General features: G+C 42.3%; 1 protein-coding gene across 1 annotated transcript in view; it reads right to left on the minus strand.

Annotated features, from left to right (window-relative positions):
• The window catches only part of CNIH3 (cornichon family AMPA receptor auxiliary protein 3), a 182,288-nt gene extending 157,380 nt beyond the window's left edge, over positions 1-24,908 (minus strand). The window contains exon 1 of the mRNA XM_044943124.2: positions 24,714-24,908. The gene's annotated coding sequence lies outside the window, so the exon portion shown is untranslated. The remainder of the gene's footprint in view (positions 1-24,713) is intronic.
• Between the last annotated feature and the right edge of the window lie 892 nt (positions 24,909-25,800).

Genomic DNA, 25,800 nt, shown 5'->3' on the forward strand with positions numbered 1-25,800 from the left:
TACATGACCACTGGAAAAGCCATAGCCTTGACTAGACGGACCTTTGTTGGCAAAATAATGTCTCTGCTTTTGAATATGCTATCTAGGTTGGTCATAACTTTCCTTCCAAGGAGTAAGCGTCTTTTAATTTCATGGCTGCAGTCAGCATCTGCAGTGATTTTGGAGCCCAGAAAAATAAAGTCTGACACTGTTTCCACTGTTTTCCTATCCATTTCCCATGAAGTGATGGGACCAGATGCCTTGATCTTCGTTTTCTAAATGTTGAGCTTTAAGCCAACTTTTTCACTCTCCTCTTTCACTTTCATCAAGAGGCTTTTGAGTTCCTCTTCACTTTCTGCCATAAGGGTGGTGTCATCTGCATATCTGAGATTATTAATATTTCTCCCGGCAATCTTGATTCCAGCTTGTGTTTCTTCCAGTCCAGCGTTTCTCATGATGTACTCTGCATATAAGTTAAATACACAGGGTGACAATATACAGCCTTGACATACTCCTTTTCCTATTTGGAACCTGTCTGTTGTTCCATGTCCAGTCCTAACTGTTGCTTTCTGACCTGCATACAAATTTCTCAAGAGGCAGGTCAGGTGGTCTGGTATTCCCATCTCTTTCAGAATTTTCCACAGTTTATTGTGATCCACACAGTCAAAGGCTCTGGCATAGTCAATAAAGCAGAAATAGATGTTTTTCTGGAACTCTTGCTTTTTCCATGATCCAGCGGATGTTGGCAATTTGATCTCTGGTTCCTCTGCCTTTTCTAAAACCAGCTTGAACATCAGGAAGTTCACGGTTCACATATTGCTGAAGCCTGGCTTGGAGAATTTTGAGCATCACTTTACTAGAGTGTGAGATGAGTGCAATTATGCAGTAGTTTGAGCATTCTTTGGCATTGCCTTTCTTTGGGATTGGAATGAAAACTGACCTTTTCCAGTCCTGTGGCCACTGCTGAGTTTTCCAGATTTGCTGGCATATTGAGTGCAGCACTTTCACAGCATCATCTTTCAGGGTTTGGAATAGCTCAACTGGAATTCCATCACCTCCACTAGCTTTGTTCGTAGTGATGCTTTCTAAGGCCCACTTGACTTCACATTCCAGAATGTCTGGCTCTAGGTCAGTGATCACACCATCGTGATTATCTGGGTCGTGAAGATCTTTTTTGTACAGTTCTTCTGTGTATTCTTGCCATCTCTTCTTAATATCTTCTGCTTCTGTTAGGTCCATACCATTTCTGTCCTTTGTCGAGCTCATCTTTGCATGAAATGTTCCTTTGGTATCTCTGATTTTCTTGAAGAGATCTCTAGTCTTTCCCATTCTGTTGTTTTCCTCTATTTCTTTGCATTGATCACTGAAGAAGGCTTTCTTATCTCTTCTTGCTATTCTTTGGAACTGCATTCAAATGTTTATATCTTTCCTTTTCTCCTTTGCTTTTCGCTTCTCTTCTTTTCACAAAGGATACTAAAGGGTATGAATGAACAGATGAAGAGATACATAGAATGAATCTGGAAGGATCCCAAACACAGGAGCTTCTGTCTCCACAGTGTGGGGTGCACACGAATGTGTTCTGGTTCACCAGCTTGGAAGTTTTTGATGTTTGCGGAGGCATAGTTCATAGGCATGGTTGATTAAATCAGTAGCCACTGATGATCAAAGTCAATCTCCAGCCTCTCTGCCCTCCCCAAGGTAGGTGGTGGGATTGGAAGTTCTAACCCTCTAATCACATGGTTAGCTCCCTGCCAACCAGCCCTCACCCCTAGATTACCAGGGGGCTTTCCAAAAGTCACCGTATTAATCTAAACTCAGTTGTGGTTCAAAGGAGCTTGTAGAGACTCCCTGATGATCCGGTGGCTAAGACGCCACACTCTCAACGCAGGGGGCTGGGGTTTAATCTCTGGTCAGGGAACTAGATCCCACATGCTGCAATTAAAGATCTTCCATGTTGCAACCATGACCCAGGGCAGCCAAATAAATAAATACTTTTTAAATAAATAAAGGAGCTTGTAATGAATAAAAAGACATTTATTTCATCCTTATATCTCTGAAGCCATTTCAGGAACTGAGGGCAAAATATGCATATATGTATGTGTGTATATATTATAACATAAAATGTTCTCATTGCTTGTATTGCTTAGGAAATTTCAAGTGTTTGAGGAGCTATGAGCCAGAAAATGTGGATAAAGGCAAGACACATGTCTTTTATCATAAGTTATAATATCAGCTGCCCCATTTCTCCCCTCTCCTCGCTCCTCAGGCACTGGGGAGCAGGGTGGGGGAGAGGGGAGTTTCCTTTTTTCTATGAGGTGAGGATTTCCTTACCACTTATCCTGAGCTCCTTCTATATTCATAGTAAAAAAGTCCACGATCTGCAGAGGTTCAGACTGGCTCCCTCCTATTAAGCAAGGGCCAAATGTGAGTCTCCAGCCCTTTCAGCAAAGTCTAGCCTTCAAGACTACTGCCTGGTTATAGATTCAAAAACTCTAATATGAAATTTAGAACTGAACCATGATCCTCTGTCATAGGCTATCCCCCCAGCCCCCCCTCCCCACACCGCCCCCGCCACCCCCCATCCCCGCAGCCTCTCTTGAGACGTTGATTCAGTGTGTGTACAGCTACAGGACAGCTGTATCTGCACAGAAACTGTACAGAAGCTCAGGACATTTAGTCATGAAAAAACTGAATTTTAATTGAATATCATTCATATACTACCCAGCACATCTACTGTATGGGCTATGGCAGCACATATATGATCCCCTGAAGGAACTGTGTCTTATCCATCTTTGTTCACAACATCAGCATCATGCCTGCCACATGGTAGATGCTCATTATGTGTGTGTTGAATGACTATGGGGGTCTGGAAGGCTTCGTGTTAGAGGCAACACTGAGTCAGGCCTTGAAAAATAGCTGAGTAGGATTTTGACCAAGGGACATGGGCAGGAATGACATGACAAAGGGCAAAAGAACAGAGGCATAAACGAGAGTGGATCTTCAGGAATGATGAGGAGTCTGGCATGACTGGTGGGTGGTGGCAGGTCAGGCTGGAAAGCTCAGTTGAAGCAAATTCTAAAGGACATGAGTGATATGCCACCCACTGAGTTGAGATTTTTAGTGGGAAGGAAATGGTGTTGCAGACTGAGAGTAGAGGGTGCTGCAATATTGTTCATGTGAATTATCAACCAAAAAAATGTACAACGTGAGGGCCGTGAGTTAAGATTTATTTAAGGCCTAATGAAGACTATAGCCCGGGAGACAGACTCTCAGATGGCTCTAAGAAACTGCCCCAATGAGATAGGAGGAGGTCAGTATATATGTGATTTTGGCGATGGGAGTTGCATGCAGTCAAGCACACATTTTGGCAGAAAGTTGCTGCTAGCCACAAGGAGCAGATGTCTCCATTAATTGTTTTAGTGCTTTTCTGGATATGAGGAGATGCAAGAATCTGGGTTCATAAAATCTTCTCCTGAAAATATAACTATTTGAAGTCCTATTCTGCCAGTTTTTTCTAGAGCACAGAGTGCCTCATTTCTGATCTACACTCTGAACTCCTTTCAGTGGGTGTTGAAGGTCAACAGCTGCAGTGCCTAGCAACTTCATTCTTGTGGAACAAGGTGGAGAGTTTGACAATTTTTTATTGGCAGAATTAATGCTTTGTTGGTCTATAACAGATTACGGGAGATGCCAGCAGGCCTGGGAGTTCTTCCCTGACCCACTGAGACTGATGTTAGCAGATGCAGCTGTGTTGTTCCCACTCCTAATTAAGTCCCATGGTCTTATCATCATAGACTTAGTGCTGGGTCAATCCGCACTGACATTCTGAGATTCCCATAAGGCTGAAGGAAACACCATGCTGGCAACTAGACCACCAACTGGAAATATTTCAAAGACACACATTCAACCACAAAAGAATGCTTCATTTTTTTCAAAAGAGTCAGTGCATATCAAACTGCTGAATCATGTAGCCAGATACATACATATATATCTCAAATGATAGATACTACTCATCAAATTCAAGTGTTGCAGTCCTGTTGACTACAATGTGAATATTTTTACCAGTCTTCCTTCTATGACCAAAAGGATCAGCTTCCCAAAAAGGAAGGATCTACATCAGCACTTTTTCTCTGCCTTTTAATGAAACATTGTTTGCTCTGACATGAAGGATTTGTGATAAAACCAGTAGTTTTTTCCTCTAGTCCCCAAACAAGACTTAAATTCAATTTGTTTAAGATCAAGAAGTACCTTACTATCTTAAATATCACCAGGCATAACATTATCTCTGAATTTCCCATTATTCTAAGGATGTCCAAGGACAAATAATCATACAGCGTTTATGGGGATTGTGAGCCTCTATACAAAATAAACTTGAGATTTTTTTCCTTAATGTCTTTTCTCTGTATATTTTAACTCTTTTAAAGAAGACAATAGGACAAAAAAAGAAGCTGGAAATTATTATAATAAAATGTTTTTGAAACCTTGAGTGAGGCAAGCAATAATAGTGTACAAAAAAAAATCCTTTTTAAAAGTTGCCCACAAAGATCTCAAAGAACTAAGGATTCAGTGGATTTATTTCCCAAGAAAGGGTAATAAGTGAGGCTAAGGCACTTGCAAGTGATTTGGAAAAACTAACGTGTTCTAATTTGAAAAATATATAAATAAATAGTGATGTTGATGAAAAAATTAACCTGTCAATCTAAGAAAGAAATGGAAAATTTGAAAACAAACTTATGGTTACCAGGGGGAAAGGGTAGCGAGGGATAAATTGGGAGGCTGAGATTGACATATACACACTGCTGCTGCTGCTGCTGCTGCTGCTGAGTTGCTTCAGTCGTGTCCGACCCTGTGCGACCCCATAGACGGCAGCCCACCAGGCTCCCCCGTCCCTGGGATTCTCCAGGCAAGAACACTGGAGTGGGTTGCCATTTCCTTCTCCAATGCATAAAATAGATAACTACTAAGGATCTACTGAACTCTACTCAATACTCTGTAATGACCCGCAGGCAAAAAGAATCTTAAAAAGAGTGGATATATGTATATGTATACCTGAATCACTTTGCTGTACAGAAGAAAGTAACACAACATCGTAAATCAACTATACTCTAATTTTAAAAGATGTTTTTTTAAAGTAGGGTATTGCAATTGTAGGGCTTCTCAGGTGGTGCAGTAGTAAAGAATCTGCCTGCCAATGCAGGAGACCTGAGTTCAGTCCCTGGGTTGGGAAGATCTCCTGGAGTAGGGAATGGGTACCCACTCTAGTATTCTTGCCTGGAGAATGCCACGGACAGAGGAGCCTAGCAATCTACAGTCTATGTGGTTACAAAGAGTCAGGCACGACTGAGCAACGTTCAGATTCAAACAATCTGATCTCTAAATTCACCCTCCACCTTTGTATAGCATCTCTCAGTTAACCTGCCTAGAGCATCTCTTTAATAATGTTCCAAATCTTCAGAAATTCCCAGTAGTGAACAGGAAAATTGATATTTACTTGGCTCCCATCCACTGATCTCATACTCAGTTCTGATCTTTTCTCTCACTCTCTCACAGTCTGGCCAAACTGGTCTACTCCCTGGCTGGCATTTCAACCATTGAGCTGGGAATACTGCCTCCCCTCACCTAGCATGTACCCACCCACCCCAACACCCACTCACCAACTGTTCCCTAACAAACATTCCTAGTTATTTGAGACTCACCTCAAATTCTGCTTTGATAAAGACTTCTCTGGTCATGAAACTGAATGAGGCCCTATAGAGCTTCCGGGCAAGGAGATCTTTTTATCTCCCCATCTTCACCCCACCGTTTCCTGTAGGCAAAACTCCAGCCTCCAGGACCTTCCTGAGTTCCAAAGCGCAAATTCAAATTATTGTTAATCAAAGAAGGAGCAGCCAAGAAAGCACCTGAAGCAGGATTAAGGGGACCAGAGATTAAAGGAACCATTAAGATTACCTAAGGGACTTCTCTGGCGGGACCAGTGGTTAAGACTCCGTGCTCCCAGTGCAGGAGCATGGTTTGATCCCAGGTAGGGGAACTTAGCCAGAACAAAAAAAAACATTACCTGCTACTATTAACACACACCCTAATCTTATCAGCAACCCCAACCTTGAACTGTTGCTATAAAGTGAAAGTCACTCAGTCCTGTCCTAGTCTTTGCAACCCCATGGACTGTTGCCTGTCAGGCTCTTCTGCCTATAGAATTCTCCAGGCAAGAATACTGGAGTGGGTAGCCATTTCCTTCTCCAGGGGATCTTCCCAACCCAGGGATCAAGCCTGGATTGCCATAAAACCCCTCATCAAATCCTCTTGGGGTTGAGACACATAGTTTTTCAAGACAGAAGCCCACTGTGTCCCCCTTTGCTGGGCAATGCAGTAAAGCTATCCTTTCCTCATTTCAGTTCAGTCACTCAGTCGTGTCCGACTCTTTGTGACCCCAGGGACTGCAGCACGCCAGGCCCCGCCCCGTCCATCACCAACTCCAGGAGTTTACTCAGACTCGTGTCCATTGAGTCAGTGATGCCATCCTATCATCTCATCCTCTGTCATTCCCTTCTCCTCCCGCCTTCAATCTTTCCCAGCATCAGGGTCTTTTCAAATGAATCAGTTCTTCGCATCAGGTGGCCAAAGTATTGGAGCTTCAGCTTCATTATCAGTTCTTACAATGAATATTTAGGACTGATTCCTGATTGGATCTCCTTGCAGTCCAAGAGACTCTCAAGAGTCTTCTCCAACACCATGCTTCAAAAGCATCAATTCTTTGGTGCTCAGCTTTCTTTATAGTACAACTCTCACATCCATACACAACTACTGGAAAAACCATAGCTTTGACTAGATGGACCTTTGCTGGAAAAGTAATGTCTCTGCTTTTTAATATGCTGTCTAGATTGGTCATAACTTTTCTTCCAAGGAGCAAGCATCTTTTAATTTCATGGCTGCAGTCACCATCTGCAGTGATTTTGGAGCCCAAAAAAATAAAGTCAGCCACTGTTTCCACTGTTTCCCCATCTATTTACCATGGAGTGATGCCATGGGACCAGATGCCATAATCTTACTTTATTGAATGTTGAGTTTTAAGCCAACTTTTTCACTCTCCCTTTTCACTTTCAATGGGCTCTTCAGTTCTTCTTCACTTTTCTGCCATAAGAGTGGTGTCATCTGCATATCTGAGGTTATTGATATTTCTCCCTGCAATCTTAATTCCAGCTTGTGCTCCATTCAGCCCAGAGTTCTCATGATGTACTCTGCATATAAGTTAAACAAGCAGGGTGACAATCTATAGCCTTGATGTACTCCTTTTCCTGTTTGGAACCAGTCTGTTGTTCCATGTCCAGTTCTAACTGTTGCTTCCTGACCTACATACAGGTTTCTCAGCAGGCAAGTCAGGTGGTCCGGTATTCCCATCTCAGAATTTTCCACAGTTTGTGGTGATCCACACAGTCAAAGGCTTTGGCATAGCCAATAAAGCATAAACAGATGTTTTTCTGGAACTCTCTTGCTGTTTTGATGATCCAACAAATGTTGGCAATTTGATCTCTGGTTCCTCTGCCTTTTCTAAAACCAGCTTGAACATCAGGAAGTTCACAGTTCACGTACTGTTGAAGGCTGGCTAGGAGAATTTTGAACATTACTTTACTATCCTGTGAGATGAGTGCAGTTGTGCAGTAGTTTGAGCATTCTTTGGCATTGCCTTTCTTTGGGATTGGAATGAAAACTGACCTTTTCCAGTCCTGTGGCCACTGCTGAGTTTTCCACATTTGCTGGCATATTGAGTGCAGCACTTTCACAGCATCATCTTTTAGGATTTGAAATAGCTCAACTGGAATTCCACCACCTCCACTAGCTTTGTTCTTAGTGATGCTTCCTAAGGCCCACTTGACTTTGCATTCCAGGATGTCTGGCTCTTGGTGAGTGATCACACCATCGTGATTATCTGGTTTGTGGAGATTTTTTTTTTTTGTATAGTTCTTCTGTGTATTCTTGCCACCTCTTCTTAATATCTTCTGCTTCTGTTAGGTCCATACCATTTCTGTCCTTTATTGAGCCCATCTTTGCATGAAATGTTCCCTTGGTATCTATCTCTAATTTTCTTGAAGAGATCTCTAGTCTCTATTGTTTTGCTCTATTTCTTCACACTGATCGCTGAGAAAGGCTTTCTTATCTCTCCTTGCTATTCTTTGGAACTCTGCATTCAAACAGGTATACTTTCCTTTTCTCTTTTGCCTTTTGCTTCTCTTCTTTTCACAGCTATTTAGAAGGCCTCCACAGACAGCCATTTTGCTTTTTTGCATTTCTTTTTCTTGGGGGTGGTCTTGATCCCTGTCTCCTGTACAATGTCACAAATCTTCATCCATAGTTCATCAGACACTCTGTCTATCAGATCTAGTCCCTTAAATCTATTTCTCATTTCCACTGTATAATCGTAAGGGATTTGATTTAGGTCATACCTGAATGGTCTAGTGGATTTCCCTACTTTCTTCAATTTAAGTCTGATTTTGGCAATAAGGAGTTCATGATCTGAGCCACAGTCAGCTCCTGGTCCTATTTTTGCTGATGGTATAGATCTTCTCCATCTTTGGCTTCAAAGAATATAATCAGTCTGATTTCAGTGTTGACCATCTGGTGATGTCCATGTGTAGAATCTTCTCTTGTGTTGTTGGAAGAGGGTGTTTGCTATAACCAGTGCGTTCTCTTGGCAGAACTCTATTAGCCTTTACCCTGCTTCATTCTGTACTCCAAGGACAAATTTGCCTGTTACTCCAGGTGTTTCTTGACTTCCTTCTTTTGCATTCCAGTCCCCCCTATAATGAAAAGGACATCGTTTTGGGGTGTTAATTCTAGAAGGTTTTTTAGTTCTTCATAGAACAGTTCAACTTCAGCTTCTTCAGCATTACTGGTCAGGGCACAGACTTGGATTACCTTGATAATGAATGGTTTGGCTTGGAAACAAACAGAGATCATTCTGTTGTTTTTGAGACTGCATCCAAGTACTGCATTTTAGACTCTTATTGATTATGATGGCTATTCCATTTCTTCTAAGGGATTCTTGCCCACAGTAGTAGATATAATGGTCATCTGAGTTAAATTCACCCATTCCAGTCCATTTTAGTTTGCTGATTCCTAGAATGTCAATGTTCACTCTTGCCATCTCCTGTTTGACCACTTCCAGTTGTCATGGACCTAACATTCCAGGTTTCTATGCAATATTGCTCTTTACAGCATTGGACCTTGCTTCTATCACCAGTCAGATCCACAACTGGGTGATGTTTTTGCTTTGGCTCCATCTTGTCATTCTTTCTGGAGTTATTTCTCCACTGATCTCCAGTAGCATATTGGGCACCTACCGACCTGGGGAGTTCATCTTTCAGTGTCTTGTCTTTTTGCCTTTTCACACTGTTCATGGAGTTCTCAAGGCTAGAATACTGAAGTGGTTTGCCATTCCCTTCACCAGTGGACCACATATTGTCAGAACTCTCCACCATGACCCGTCCGTCTTGGGTGGCCCTACATGGCATGGCTCATAGTTTCATTGAGTTAGACAAGGCTGTGGTCCATGTGATCAGATTGGTTAGTTTTCTGTGATGGTGGTTTTCAGTCTGTGTGTCCTCTGATGGTGAAGGACAAGAAGCTTATGGAAGCTCCCTGATGGGAAAGACTGACTAAGGGGGAAACTGGGTCTTGTTCTGATGGGCGGGGCCATGCTCAGTAAATCTTAAATCCAATTTCCTATTTCCTACTTCACCTAAAACTCTGTCTCTGAGATTTGACTTGACCAGTGCAGAGAAGCTGAGCTTTTGGCATCAGTCACTCTGCCCTGTGTCCACTACCAGAAATGTTCTCTGTCCTCTGCATTTTCAGAGCACTTCGTGTGTGCCTAGGGAAGGGAAGTACCTAATGTGATGAAGGTGGAAGTGTCTAGGTGCCCAGACTCAAGGGACCCAGAGCAATTTCTTTAAAGTTTAATGTTTTTTAAAATGTATGTGAGTTTTGAATTCTCTATAGTCTGTTTATGGAGACCACCAATCTCTCGGGCAGATGTGCTACGTCTTTTCTGAAGCCTCTGTTACACTGGGCACATGCTGTGTACCCAGCAATACATGAGTTGAAGTCACACATCTGAGTTACAAAGAGAGGAAGGACTCAATAAAAAATGTCTGAATTAATAAATAGATAAATGAAAACTGTATTAAAGTCCAGTTTTTCTCCCTTCTATGGTTAAGAATAGCTCTTAATCTCTAACTTTCAGCCTGACCATCCCAATATTCAGAAAAAGAATGCCCTCTTATTAGCAGGACTCAGCCTCCTTAGAAAGCATTTGAAATATCTTTTGATTCCTGAAAGGCCATTTGGGGTCCCCTACCCTGACCTCAACAGGCTTCTCAAAATATTTCTTCTAGAGACATATTCCTTCATAGCAAAAGGAATTTGAGTGAATAAAGTTTCATTTCATTACATATATATGTAGGAGAAAAGTTTGTGGTGATTCACTCAGGTATGTTGCATAAAGGACATCACCCCAGATGTTTCAATATCCATCACCACTATTTCAGATTAAAATTAATCAGTTGCATGACTTCTCCATGGTCTAGTGGTTAAGACTCCATGCTTACACAGTAGGGGGCGTGGGTTCAATTCCTGGTTGGGGAACTAAGATCCCACATGCTGCACATGGCAAAAAATAAGTATATCAAGAGATAAGATTTTTTTTTTAAGCAGTTAGTAGCTACATTAGAGAGAAAAAAAAATATGTTTTTTTTTCTATTTTTATGTAATATACTTAACACAGCCAAACCTATTAAAGAAAAGCCTGGCCACACCTATCTCTATCATAATAAGAAAACGCTTGCCTCTAAAACTTTATGTCAGTACATTAACACATTTTAAGACCTGTCCACCTGTGGCTATCTATCAACTACAAAAAGCAGTTAAATAAACTCAGGCACAGCTGGAGTAAGTGCAGAGAGAGGGTAAAGAAAACCCCAGAACCTCAGGATATCAGGATAACCAGATAGAAAGCTAACTTTATGAATGAAAATGCAAAGATCTTCTGAAGAAGAACCAGCTCCTCCCATCCTCCTACATCCCTTTGCCCAATTCACCTTAATCAATCTTCATTCCCTTTTTATACATGCCCACCCTATCTTCTGTATGGATAAATGTTTAATGTTACATCCTGGCAAGTTTCATCTGATTCCAGAGATGTGAAAAGGCATCCAGGACATGCAGCTCCAGTTCCCTCCTCTCGAGGCTTCCCAGAGTCCTTGTCATCCCATTGTGATTTGGATATGAACAGTCTGTCTCAAACTCCAGGCTTAGAATGACTCAAATGTTATCCCTAAAGATCCTTAGCAAAGTAGATTAGCTAAATATGACCTTAAATCATCCTTCAAGAAAAGAAAAATGATGCATGTCACCTTTAAAAAGCCAACTATTCAATAACGAACTAGTGGGTTCGTAAGAGTGATAATTATGTTTCCCCATGATGCAAACCCTATACAGTAGCATTGCCTCAAAAGAAAAGTGTGATTTACTTCTCTTCCATCCTCACATTAGGAGGTAATCAAATGCTCTGAATTCTTCATATCATGGTCTCAAGAGCAATGAGTAATTTATGTGTCTCATTATTATTTGTACCAGTCAATTAGTCAAAATCTATAGTCAGATTAACTAGCAGATGGTAGAGACCTATGAAAGTGGGGCACAAAGGTAAAAGTTTATTTATTTATTTTTATTTGGCTTTGCCACATCTTAGTTGCTGCATGTTGAGCCTAGTTTTCCAACCAGGAATCAATTCCCAGGCCCCCCGCTTTGGGAGCACAAAGTCCTAGCCACTGGGCCACTCGAGAAATCCCAGTTAAAGGCTTTTAAGTAAGGGATAGTATGGAGTAGAAGAACTGGAGCAATGATTTACATTTTCCCCTATGATGATGCCTTTTTTATTTCAAGAAATTTTAGGATCCTGGTTAAGACAGCAGACACAAAAGAAAGACAAAGGAAATTTCTGAGATGATGGTGAAAAAAGTCATCAAGATAGTGGCTGTTCAGTACACATAGGGCATAAGTAATCTAGTCTAGAGAAGGCAAGAGGCTCTAGAATCATCAAAAAGAGGAAACTGAAAAAGTTACCTCATGTAGTTACATGGTAAGAGTAGCTTCATACACTGGGAGCAAGTAGGGAGAATGAATTAGTGGTAAGCACAAAGAGTGTTAACCGGCCCAACAAGGCAAAAAGTTTTACAGCAAAGAAAAAGTAATCATAGCATACTACATGGCTCAGTTGTGAATTGTTGTTGTTGTTTTTCAGTCCATAAGTTGTGTCCAACTCCTTTGTGACCCCATGGACTGTACACCACCAGCCTCCTCTGTTCATGGGATTTCCCAGGCAAAAAATACCAGAGTGGGTTGCCATTTCCTTCTCCATGGGATCTTCCCGACCCAGGGATCAAACCCATGTACCTGCATTGACAGGTGGATTCTTCACCACTGAGCCACCAGGTTAGGGTTCTGGAATACTTATACACACACACACACACACACACACACAAATACTACTCAGTCACAAAAAAGAATGAAATGATCTGATATACTGTTTTGAAAATGCTCATTTATTCACTGAAATAGTCACAGCAGGATTTCTATTTGCAATAACTTGCAAATACTTTCTAATTATTTCACTAAAAAAAGAAGAATAAAATTTTTCCATTTGCAACATGGATGGGTTTGGACTTGGAGGGTATTATGCTTGATGAAAAAAGTCAGAAAAAGAAAGACAAATACTGTATGTTATCACTTATATGGGAATCTAAAAAGAAACAGACTCACAAAGAGAACAAATTAGTGGTTGCCAGAAAGGAGAGGTAAGTGGGGAGGGACAAAATAGGGGCAGGGGATTAGGAGGTACAAGCTACTGTGTATGAAATAAATAAACTACAAAGACATACTGTACAACTCAGGGGAAATAGCTGATATTTTTAATAACTATAAACAGAATATAACCTTAAAAATGGTGAATCACTATGTTATACGCCCGAAACTTACATACTATTGTAAATCAACTATAGTTCAACTTTAAAAAAAAAATCAATTCCAGACAAACTGAAGACTTTAACATGAAAGGCCAAACTATGAAACATTTAGAAGATAATACAGCCCATATGTTCATAACCTCAACTGCACAGAAATGGCACCAAAAGCTAAACCATATAAGGGAAAGTTTGGTAAATGGACTAAGCTAAAATTACGATGCCTGTTCACCAAAAAACATGTAAAGAGAGTGAAAAGAGAAGCTACTTGTTGCAACATATAGTTGGGCTATTGTCTCACTCCATTCAGGCTGTGTGACAAAATACCACATTTTGAATGGTTTACGAACAACAGAAATTAATTTCTCACCATTTTTGAGACTGTGAAGTCCAAGATGAAAGTGGCTGTAGACTCTGCCTAGTAAGAACTCACTTCCTAGTCCTAGTCAGTCATGCTCTCCCTGCATCCTCACACGATGGAAGGGACCAGGGCTCTCTCCTGGACATCTTTTTCATCCCATTCAGGAGGGTTCCATCTTCATGACCTAATCACCTCCCAAAAGCCCTACCTCAATCATCATCACACTGTGGATTAGGCTTCAACACTGAATTTTAAAGGGACGCAAATATTCAGTCTGGGCTTCTCAGGTGACTCAGCGGTAAAGAATCCACTGGCCAAAGCAGGAGAAGTGGGTTCGATTCCTGGGTCAGGAAGATCCCCTGAAGTAGGAAATGCAACCCACTCCAGTATTCTTGCCTGGGAAATCCTATGGACAGAGGAGCCTGGCGGGCTACGGTACAAAAGGTCCCGAAGAGTTGGACATGACTGAGTGACTGAGCATGAGCAAACACTCAGTCTATAGCCCGTAGTATCTAAAATACACAAAGAATTCCCACAAATCTATTACAAAAAGATACAGATCCCAATAGAAAAAGATTGGCAAAAGACCTGCTCTTTGCAGAAAAAGAAATATAAATAGCCATAGCCAAAGGAAAATGTGCTCACATCATTCATAATCAGGGAAAAGAAAAATTAAAACCACAACAGGATACCATCTCACACCTCCCAGACTGGCAGAAGCTGAAAGAAAAATGACTACATCTGAAGAAGCAGGATGCTGCCAGGGGAGGCACACAGGGGATTTCAAAAGTAAAGCTGAACACAGGTGTCCACTATTATAGTTCTCTACACATCACATATATTTTATGAATACTCTTTGAAGCTCAGTTCAGTTCAGTTCAGTCGCTCAGTCATGTCCAACTCTTTGCGACCCCATGAATTGCAGCACGCCAGGCCTCCCTGTCCATCACCAACTCCTGGAGTTCACTCAGACTCACGTCGATCGAGTCAGTGATGCCATCCAGCCATCTCATCCTCTGTCGTCCCCTTCTCCTCCTGCCCCCAATCCCTCCCAGCATCAGAGTCTTTTCCAATGAGTCAACTCTTCGCATGAGGTGGCCAAAGTACTGGAGTTTCAGCTTTAGCATCATTCCTTCCAAAGAAATCCCAGGGCTGATCTCCTTCAGAATGGACTGTTTGGATCTCCTTGCAGTCCAAGGGACTCTCAAGAGTCTTCTCCAACACCATAGTTCAAAAGCATCAATTCTTCCCTGCTTATTTAACTTATATGCAGAGTACATCATGAGAAACGCTGGACTGGAAGAAACACAAGCTGGAATCAAGATTGCCGGCAGAAATATCAATAACCTCAGATATGCAGATGACACCACCCTTATGGCAGAAAGTAAAGAGGAACTAAAAAGCCTCTTGATGAAAGTGAAAGTGGAGAGTGAAAAAGTTGACTTAAAGCTCAACATTTCGGAAAACGAAAATCATGGCATCCAGTCCCATCACTTCATGGGAAATAGATGGGGAAACAGTGGAAACAGTGTCAGACTTTATTTTTTTGGGCTCCAAAATCACTGCAGATGGTGACTGCAGCCATGAAATTAAAAGACGCTTACTTCTTGGGAGGAAAGTTATGACCAACCTAGATAGCATATTCAAAAGCAGAGACATTACTTTGCCAACAATTTGAAGCTACTCAATATTTAATCAAAACAATTAAATGAGATGATGACCCAGTAAAATACACAGCACAGTGGTTGGCAGATGCTAAATGCCCATTCTTCTTCTACTTCTTGTTTCACTATAAATATTTTAGAAAAAAATTGAGCAAAACTAAATAGTGGCTCTCTCGTAACTCCAATACTAGTTGGTAGATGGAAGACTATAGGATCAGATTCCAGATCCATTCAAAGACAGAGACAGACGAGTCTTTTCACTCCCAGTCCCCAATCTTACAATCTAGTTATTTATGCCAATTTTACTAAAAATAAGTATCCAAAAGTGTTTCATTCTCTCTCGTATCTTGATTTCTACCTCTTTAGTTCTCTTTTCAACTGGAAAATAGTACTTTGGTGGAACCATTATGAGAGAAACCACAGCTGAATGGTGAAAGGAATAAAAATCAAGGCACAAGGGATGCCTGCAAGCCAGCACACTATCTCAGCCTGGTCCTCCACAGCATTACACGGTATACAACAGGCAAGAAAGGAGGAAAGCTAATGGCTTGCTCCATGCCTGCTCTTGGATTGTACTGTGGCCCACATGCTAGAAGTCCCTAAATCAGTTTGAAAACATCTATCATACAAAGAGCCCCAGACGAGGTACAAGGGAGGGAGGAAGGAGAGGACGGGACAAATTGAGGGAATAGCATTGACATATCTGCACTGTCATGTGTAAAATGGGGCTTCCCTGGTGGCTCAGATGATAAAGAATCTGCCTGCCATGCGGGAGACCCGAGTTTGATCCCTGGGTCAGGAAGATCCCATGGGGAAGGGAATGGCAACCCACTCGGTCTTCTTGCCTGGAGAATCCCAGGGACAGAGAAGCCTGGTGAGCTCAGTCCAGGGGATTTCAGAGAATTGGACACAACTGAGCACCTGGGCACACAAAGAGGAGAAGCAGGGGCGGCCATGAGAGCACAGGGCCCCGGGCTGGCTGACTCAGCCTTCCCAGAGAGTTCAATACTAGCCTCCGGTTCTAATGAGGAGTAGGAGTTAACCTGATGTGGTGGCATCATTGCAGGAAGGGGGATCCCTTCCAGGGCCCAAAAGTGGGCTTTGTCTAACACTCAAAAATGAATTGTCTGAAGGGACACATATGTTGACAAAGCAAGAGATTTTATTGGGAAAGGGGCACCCAGGCGGAGAGCAGGAGGGTAAGGGAAGCCAGGAGAACTGCTCTGCCACGTGGCTCGAAGTTTCGGGTTTTATGGTGATGGTGTTAGTTTCCAAGCTGTTTCTGGCCAATCATTCTGACTGAGTCCTTCCTAGTGGCACACACATTGCTCAGCCAAGACAGATGTCAGTGAGAAGGATTCTGGGAGGTAATCAGACAGTGGTGTCGCTTTTTGACCTTTCCCAAACTCTTCTGGTTGGTGGTAGCATATTAGTTCCGTGTTCCTTACGGGAACCTCCTGTCATAAAATAACTCACGCAAATGGTTACCAAGGTGCCTGGCCAGGGTGGGTGGTTTCAGTTAGCGTGCTTCCCCTAACTGAGTGGGTATAAGAAGCAAGGAGAGAAAGCCCCAACTTGGGGAGTTGCAGGTGTGGAGGCTCTGGAGCGAGGCAAGTTTCCTTCCGGATACTAGATGGATCGGAGGGCTTGGAGCAAAGAATGCAAGAAGGGCGGAGCTGGGTTCGTGCTCTCCTTGGGATCATGCCCACCAGACAAGCCCAGAAAATGTCCAGCCTTAGTCCTGAAGAGCAGAGGGCATGATCCATCCACTGCCCTCTCCTGCGCTTGGCTGCAAGGATGATGCCAGCTGGGAGGTCTGGTTGGGACCTGACAGTGATTCAAGGAATGCAGCTGGACGGTACAAACTGAAATTACAGTAAAGACTGGTTAAAAATTTTTGCAAGAGAAAAACTATTGCAGCATGGCCCCTCCCATACACTCAGGTCTTCAACTCCTAGAAACTCCCCTGCTGTACAGAGAGAGGTGCTTCCCTTGTGGCTCAGTGGGTAAAGAATCCTCCAGCAATGCTGGAGACACAGGAGTCACAGGTTCAATCCCTGGGTTGGGAAGATCCCATAGAGGAGGGCATGGCAATCCACTCCAGTATTCTTGCCTGGAGAATCCCATGGACAGAAGAGCCTGGTGGGCTATAGTCCACAGGGTTACAAAGAGTTGGACACAACTGAAGCTACTGAGCACGCACACACGTATATGAAGAGGAGCCTCCAGCATTGCAAAGTATATCCGGGAATGGTCACCAGCTTGACAGCCTGACTATTGGTGATGAGAATACCTCTTTTGAGAGCTACCCTGGTAGCTCAGCTGGTAACGAATCCGCCTGCAATGCGGGAGACCTGGGTTAGATCCCTGGGTTGGGAAGATCCCCTGGAGGAGGGCATGGCCACCCACTCCTGTATTCTTGCCTGGGGAATCCATGGACAGAGGAGCCTGGCGAACTACAATCTGTGGGGTCGAAAAGAATCAAGACATGACTCAGCAGCAAAGCACAGCACAGCATACCTCTACCGAATGGAAGAAATTACTTTTTTCATTTCCAGACCTGCCCACACACAGACTTAGGGGCATCTGTAAGGTGAGACAGAAGAGTCTACCCATCACGTGCTTAGTCCTACACTATCCCACCCACTCACCCCTCTGCTCCTCACTTGCTCTTCTAGAACTGCAGCTGCTTCAGGCTCTCTTAGCCAGAGACCTGTCAGGAGTCAATTGAGCTGTATCCATCCAGGTATTGCCATACATTTGTTTCAACTATAATTATTCCTCCCAGCAGATAAAGGCATCCTGGTGTGAAACACAGCAGGCCAGCACCACGCAGGCACATGGGCCAGGCAGCAGGCAGAGTGCAGTGAGGTGGCTCTACCATCTGGTGCTTAGAAGGAAGGGCTTGAGACTCACATCTCCACCCCAGCCCCCAACTCCAGACTTCCCCCAGCAAACCACGTGGTAACACCTCCGTTCAATTCTTTTCAGCATCTCTGGTCCCATGGGCCCATTTTGTAACTTCTCATGGACAGAGGAGCCTGGCGGGCTACAGTCCATGGGGTCGTAAAGAATCAGTCATGACTGAAGCAATTAAGCATCCATGCATCCTCTTCTAGTTAGCCCTTGAATTCATCTTGACCTGCTCTCACCAGGTCCAAAATGCTGGGTTGTCAAGGCCAGGGTATGGAAAGCAGAGAAAGTTAACTGTGTAATTAACATTAAGTTCTCTACAAGCCCCCTTGATGGCTCCCCAGGTGGCACAGTGGTAAAGAATCTGCCTGCCAATGCAGGAAATATTGGGAAGATTCCCTGGAGAAGGCAATGGCAACCCACTGCAGCATTCTTCCCTGGAAAATTCTATGGACAGAGGAGCCTGGTGGGCTACAGTCCATGGGATTGCAAAGAGTCAGACACGACGAAGCAACTAACACTTTCACTTTCATCTCTACAAGCCCTGGTGACAACTTTACCTCTTCTATCCAGATGTGGTACTGATGGAGATAATAGTGAATTCTTTTCCTGAAAATAATTATTGTTACAGTCAAAGCTAAATTGTTCTCTAGTTTTGTCATCTTTTCTAACGAATGATACGGTACAGTCTGGTGTGACATTGTACATATGGTACAATATGTGTACAATCTCTGAGGTGACTCCTCTACCCCTTTCTGCCACCACTGCCTTGCTCATAGCAGGCACTTATAAATGTTTATTGATGCTAGATGATGAATAATTAGCACCAGAGCCTACTGGTTTACAAAAGGAACTCTTAAGAAACCAAAGATCTAGAAGCATAGGCATGAACTCCCCATACAGGGCACACTTCAACATGTGACTGCTCAAGGGAGCCTGCTCTATCAAATCAATATCAATGTGATTCATGTCACATGGACCCTTTCAACATGGAGACCTATTCCTCCCCAGGATTCCACCTATGGATCCCCTAGTGGAAAAATGTACATTCACCTTCCAGATTTTATTGGAGATTCTGTCCTCTCTCTGGGAAGATATTTGGAGACACCACTCAGCAGGAGAGATTTTGGAGGGACCAGATGGCTGGTAAATGAGAGGCTATTCTCAATCCAGGGCCAACAGGAAAGCAGAAAGCCAGAGCTCAAATTTAGACTGAAACCTGGTACCCAACTGTATAAACTTAGAAACTCCCTTGAACCATCTGGCTCTTTTAAATAAATACCTGTCTGTCCAATCCTAGAATGGAAAGGAACTTAAAAGTCTAGCTTTCTTCCCAGACACAGCGTCTGTAGAGCCTAGCAGCTACGGGAGATGCTTGAGATGGACCAGCTGACTGAGCCTACATTAATGGCTGCCAGTCTTAAGGATCTTAAAGTTTGTTGGAATCTTTCTAATTCCACACATCTTTCACACTTCTCTTCTCTCCATCTAATTCTTTTTTTCATTACTGTACCTGAGGTTAGAATATATGTATACACATACATATGCATACTCCACGCAACCCTGTTTAAACATTTTAATACATTAGTGTCCCTCTGCTGGTCCACTTACAATGGTCTTTCCCTCTCATTGACTTTCCACTTTCCTTCATGTCTCTCTCCACTTCTTGACAATGACCCCTAAAAATCAGCATTTTAGCTCCCTGTGTGAAGTCACCATCCCTAAGTATTCTGAAATATGGTGTCTCCCAACCAAATCAACATAGATCCCAGACCCTCCTCCCCTCTCCAACCATCACATTGCCTTAAGACCTCTCCCACCATACACAGGCTTGCCATGAGCTAACACTACCTTGACCAAAAGGTAGCGACTACACTACCTTGACTAGAAATGGCCTTACCTGATCAATTACTTCAGCTGAATCTTCAGCCCTTGGAAAAAGAAGTGGGAGGGGTGGCAGTAAAGATCACGCGAAAAGAAAGACAAATAGGACCTCCCTTACATGTTTCCCCCTTCTCCCCTATTGTTAAAGAGGGAGATAAAGTACAAAGGCACTCAGTAAACTGTTTGATCCAATACAAATGTAATTTAACATTGCTATTAATTTTTTATCACAAAATAATCCCTTAATTAGCATAGAACTAGTGTCATTGAGTGAAAGCAAAGGTCGCTCAGTCATGTCCGACTCTTTGAGATCCCATGGATTATACAATCTCCAGGCCAGAATACTGGAGTGGGTAGCCTTTTCCTTCTCCAGGGGATCTTCCCGACCCAGGGACCAAATCCAGGTCTCCCGCATTGCAGGCAGATTCTTTACCAGCTGAGCTATGAGGGAAGTGTCATTGATGGTTCCCTGGAATGAGCTCCACCTCCATGACACAATGATTTAGTCTCAGTCTTAGTCACCTTCAACTCCACACCCTCCCTTGCCCTTCACATTGTCAAGCACAGTTTCCATCCACTCTATTTTCAGAAAGTCCTTCAATTCATTCTCTTCATCCAGTCTCTTTTGCCCTGAACTCAGCCCAGTTTTTTGTCATCTTGACACTGAATTATGACTGTCTCTTACTCGAAGATCTTCCCACTCTGTATCAGTTCAGGTCCTCCAAGAAACCAAGCCAAGATGGGATTAGATTTGCAAGATGTTGACTGGGGTGGGGGGAGGGCAATGGTAGGGAGAGGGACAGCATATGAAGGATAAAGAGGGAGGGAGGGAGGGACTGGCAGAAGGTAGAGAGAGCCTCTGGACCCCACTGTAGGTCTGACACCTGTGAGGGGCAGAAGGAAGCCTGGGTATGAAGAGCCTCTGACCACAATGCAGTCCTGAGAAAGTCTCAGTAGACCAATGAGTAGTCTCCAAGCAAATGCCCCCATTAGAGGTATCCCCACATGGACAGAAATGAGGCTTTAGTACCCTCTGTGCTCAGGCAGTGATAGGCAATAGCCTGGGAGAACTGTGACCTCAGCATAAATATCAGAGTTATGGGGGAAAGACAGTCTTCTCAATAAAGGGACTAGATCAATTGGACATAAAGGAAAAAAAAAAAAAAACTTAATTTCTTCTCATACCATTCACAAAAATTAGTTCTGGGTGAACTGTAGATCTAAATATGAAAATAAAAAGACAAAAAAGTTTAAACTTTTAAAAATAATACAAGAGAGGACTTCCCTGGTGGTCCAGAGGTTGGGAATCTGCCTGCCAATGTAGGGGACATGGGTTCAACCCCTGGTCCGAGAAGATTCCACATGCCCTGGGCAACTAAGACCTTAAGCCACATCTACTGAGCCCACATGTTGCAACAACTAAAGCCCATGCACCTAGAGCCTGTGATCAGCAACAAGAGAAGCCCACGCACACAACTAGAGGAAGTAGAGGAAGTAAGTAGAGGAAGCCCACATGCAGCAACAAAGACCCAATGCCGCCAAAAATAAATTTATTTTTAAAAATAACTATAATAATATAAGAGAATCCATTTATGACCAAGAAAGGAAACCTACAAACTACACAAGAAAAGAAGGATTCATTGGAATACATTACAATTAAGAACTTATATTTATCAAAATTCAGAACTTCTGTTTTGGAAGGCAGAAGAGAGTGAAAAGACAAACCAGGGTGAGAGAAGGTAGCTTCAACACATTTGACTGATAAAGGGATCATAACCAACTATAAATAAAACTACTAAAAGTCAATTAAAAATTTAAAAAAACAACAAAGAACTGAGTAGGAAAAAAGGGCAAAAGACTTGAAAAGATGTTGCACCAAAGAGGATACCCTAGTGGCCAATAAACTTATGAAAAGGTGCCTAATATCATTAATCAAGACAGGAATATACACTAAAATCACAACAAGATATCACTAAGCACTCACTTGGATGGTTAAATCTAAAAAAATCTGGTAAAACCAAGTGCTGGAGAAAACATGGAACAACAGAAGGTCCCTGATGTTACTGAAGAGTGTGCAAAATGGTTCAGTCACTTTGGAAAACCATTTGCAATCTTGACTACTAATAGGCTCAGCCTGTAACCCAAAAATCTCGTCGTAGGTTTGGAATTACCTAGAAATAGAATCATATATGCATAAGATGCACACCAAAAGACATGTACAAGAAAGAATGTTCACAGCAGCATCATTATCATGAGGCAAATGTCCACCAAGAGTAAAAATGGATAAATAAATTGTGGTCTAGTTCTTCCATGATGTACGATAGCAAAAATTAATACATCAATGCTACACCTGACAATATGGATGAATTTCGCAAGTACAGTGCTGAGTGAAACCTACTCCAGGATTATACAAAGTTCAAAAACAAGTGAAACTAAAATTTGGTGTTTAGGGATTCACACTTAAGTGGCAAAACTACTGGGGAAAAATAAGCAAAGACATGATAACCGTCAAAGTCAAGATGATGGTTACCTTCAGGGAGATAGAAAATTAGAAAGAGATAAGCATGAGGTTTCGATATGCTAGCAACACTCTACTTTTGACCTGAGTATTTGCCATATAATAACTTTTAAAATCTTCTTTTCACTTTCATGCATTTTTCTTAATTGTGTTATATTTCACAGCTTTTAAAATGAGAAAATCTTATAAAAGAGGAACAATCTAGATAGACCTAATTCCTGCTCCTGAGAGCCTACAGCTGATTATCTAATAGGGACTGTGTGAAAACCCTGGCAAAATGTAAGGAATAGAAGACCAAGCACAGAGAACTTAATTTCACGATATGACAAAGCATTGCCATCTCTTTTTCAACATTTTAATTTATTTATTTATTTTTGGCTATGATGGGCCTTCATCAGGCTTCCCTGGTGGCTCAGTCAATAAAGAATCTTCCTGCAATGCAGGAGACCTGGGTTTGATCCCTGCATCGGGAAGATCCCTAAGAGAAGGAAATGGCAACCCACTCTAGTATTCTTGCCTTGGAAATCTGGACCGAGAAGGGTCTTTGTTTCTGCATGTGGACTTTTTCCTAGCTGTGGTACGCAGGCTTCTTGCGGTGGCTTCTCTTGTTACAGAGCACAGGCTCTACAGCACGGGCGCAGCAGTTGTGGTACATGGGCTTAGGTGCCCCGCAGTATGTGGGATTTTCCCAAACCAGGGATCAAACCTGTGTCCCCTGCATTGGCAGGCAGATTCTTAAGCACTGGACCACCAGGGAAGACCCTGTCACTTCCTTTTATAATAAAAAAGTAGAAACCAGAAGGTATTATTAACAGAAATATCCATGGAAGTAAAACTGCATAGAGCCCCAATTGTCTGCTACCACCCCAACTATATAGAGAGTTGAGATGACTATTCTCCTCTTATCAGGGTTAGCACCCCCTCTCATAACCTGGCTGGCAGTTTGAACTCCAAAGAAAGACATCACTGTGACTCATACAAGCAAAAAGTGATTGACAGCTCATTTTCCCAGGGTACTTTGGGAGCCACCTTGCAAAGGGTACTTTCAGTACTCTGGTAATTAATGTATAAGCTGGCAGGCAGTTTTTCATTTAAAGACATTTATTTCTTAATTAAAATGACATGCAAATGTTAACATTTATTAATTATTTTACTAGCTCACAGCAGTGTAATTAACTGACTTGAAAAGCTGAAAATGATACCTCCATCTTTCAGAAATTGCAGCACAGGGTTGAAATGATAATATGAAGTAAGAAAAGTTGTTCCTGGGTGCTCCTCATCTCCTTTCACAGTCTCCACCCCACATTCTTCCTCTGTGACCATTTACCAATGGGCTGCGAGGATTAGGATGTCTGATTTCCAAAGCCACTTGCAACCACTGTGCTGTTCCAGATGACTTGGCAGAGGACACAGTAAAGCAGAGAGGAGCCATTACAAAGACAAGGGCGAGCGACGCAAAAAGACTGGAAAACCCAGCGACAGGCGGGGCAGTTTCTCCTTTCGTGATTCAAGGAAAGAAAGCGAATGCCTCAAGACTGCAGGCAATGGATTGGAAGAACTGAATGAGGGAGCACATCGTGATAAAATCAACACGCTGGGCCTGCTGTAAGTTATAGCCACTCTTCCTCATCAGTCTTAGCTGAGTCCCTGTAAAACTTCACCAGCTGCCAGTGAGCAACACATCTGGAGCAGGAGGGGCCTTACAGAGAGCCACCTGGGGTGGAGGGTCAGTTATTCTGCCTACTTATGATCAGCTGCGAGGAACAAGCAGGTATGGAGTATGGCCAGGAACATGAATGATTCAAAATATTCATTAGGTCTCACAGCCACAGTGTTGGGTCTACAAGTCCATTCAAGGGCAAGAGAAAAGTTTAGGATTATTTTTTAAAAGTGTATGTATGTATGTATATATATATATATATATACACACACATATATACATATATATGTGTATATATATATATAAACTATGAAAAGAATACTACAACACCACAATCAATAAATGCTTAATTACATGCCTACAAAATGTAATATTATGTCAGCTTCATTTGTTAAATTAATATTCATAAAATTTTCATTATGCTTAGAAACAATCTGCAGTTTAGGCTTTCTTTCTTCACAAAAATTCCAAGTGTAAATGAGAAACTACAGCCAATAGTGAATTAAGTAAACTGTTCATAGCCCGATTGCTTTGAAAGCAAAATTATTTCTTACAGGTCTTCCAAGTGTTTACAGCCAAAAAAATTACATTTCCTGTAACATTTTATTTTTTTAAATGATGTAGGATGGAGCCTCCAAAGGAAGTGTTCCTAGATCTTTAAAACAGCATTGGCCAGCTTTGTCCTGAATCTGCAAAAAAGGACCATTAAAGGTCTTACCGAATCCAAGTTCTTCCCACAGTGACTGAAATGTTGTTGGTCTTCATTAAACTGTAATTACATCTGGAGGCAACACTTTCCACACTATGAGCACAGGATCTGGAGTCAGACTGCTCATGTTCAGATTTTTTCTCCATAATTCACTGTGCATCCTGAGGGAAGTGGCTCAACCTCTCTGAGCCTCATTTTCCTCATCTGTAAAATAAGGAGCAGGATAGAATCCACTGTAAAAGGTTGGGAGGATTAACTGTGTTAATACATGTAAAGCATTTATAACTATGCCTGGCACAGAGTAAATATTGAATAAATGTTATTCATTCACAGAAACGTGGATCTGCCCTAAGAACCCTATCCAACTGTTTGATCATTTTTACATCTTTCCAAGGTGAATGTGCACAAAGGCAGGCAGAGACACTTCTTCAATCAGGTTTCGCCCAGGCAAGGTCAGGCTGTGTTTCCAGGCAGAACAGTAGTGGGAGTTCAGGGCCAGGGGACAGATAGGAATTGAGCAGAGAACAAGAAATCCAGGGCACAAACAGCACGTTCACAACGGAGACTCTTGCCCTTTGGTCTCTGAAATGCTTTTCTACCCCTCCCCCCCAGGTGGATTATTTGTGCCTATGGAGAGAAAAGAGAGAAACTTTGGAAAACTACACGGTTAATTAATCCTCAACAAACTGCATAGTTGACCTGCAGCAAATGGATGCTTCCTACAGAGGTGACAATTATTTGAATGCAAATTAAGTAGTTTATATGCCCTTAGAAGAGGGAGATAATTCCTTATAAACATCCATTTTGTTAGGAGGGAAAGGAAGGGAGAGAGAGAGGAAGAAAGGAGGGGAGAGACGGAAGGAAAGAAGTGGAGGAAGAAAGGAAATAAAAGAAGGAAGAAAGACCCTAGAACCAAAGAATCTGTAGTATGACCTCATTTGTAAAAAGAAGAAAAAACAGAATCCAAACTCCACTTTTGATGTTCCATGTGTAAATGCATAGAAAAAAGACTGAAAGAATATACATCCAATTTTAGGGAGCACTACCCCGGAGAGGAGCACAGATTTTTAGTAAGGGGGGGCTATGGTAGGAGGAC

This window comes from Bubalus bubalis, chromosome 5 (genome assembly GCF_019923935.1).
Source record: "Bubalus bubalis isolate 160015118507 breed Murrah chromosome 5, NDDB_SH_1, whole genome shotgun sequence".
Lineage (NCBI taxonomy): Eukaryota > Metazoa > Chordata > Mammalia > Artiodactyla > Bovidae > Bubalus > Bubalus bubalis.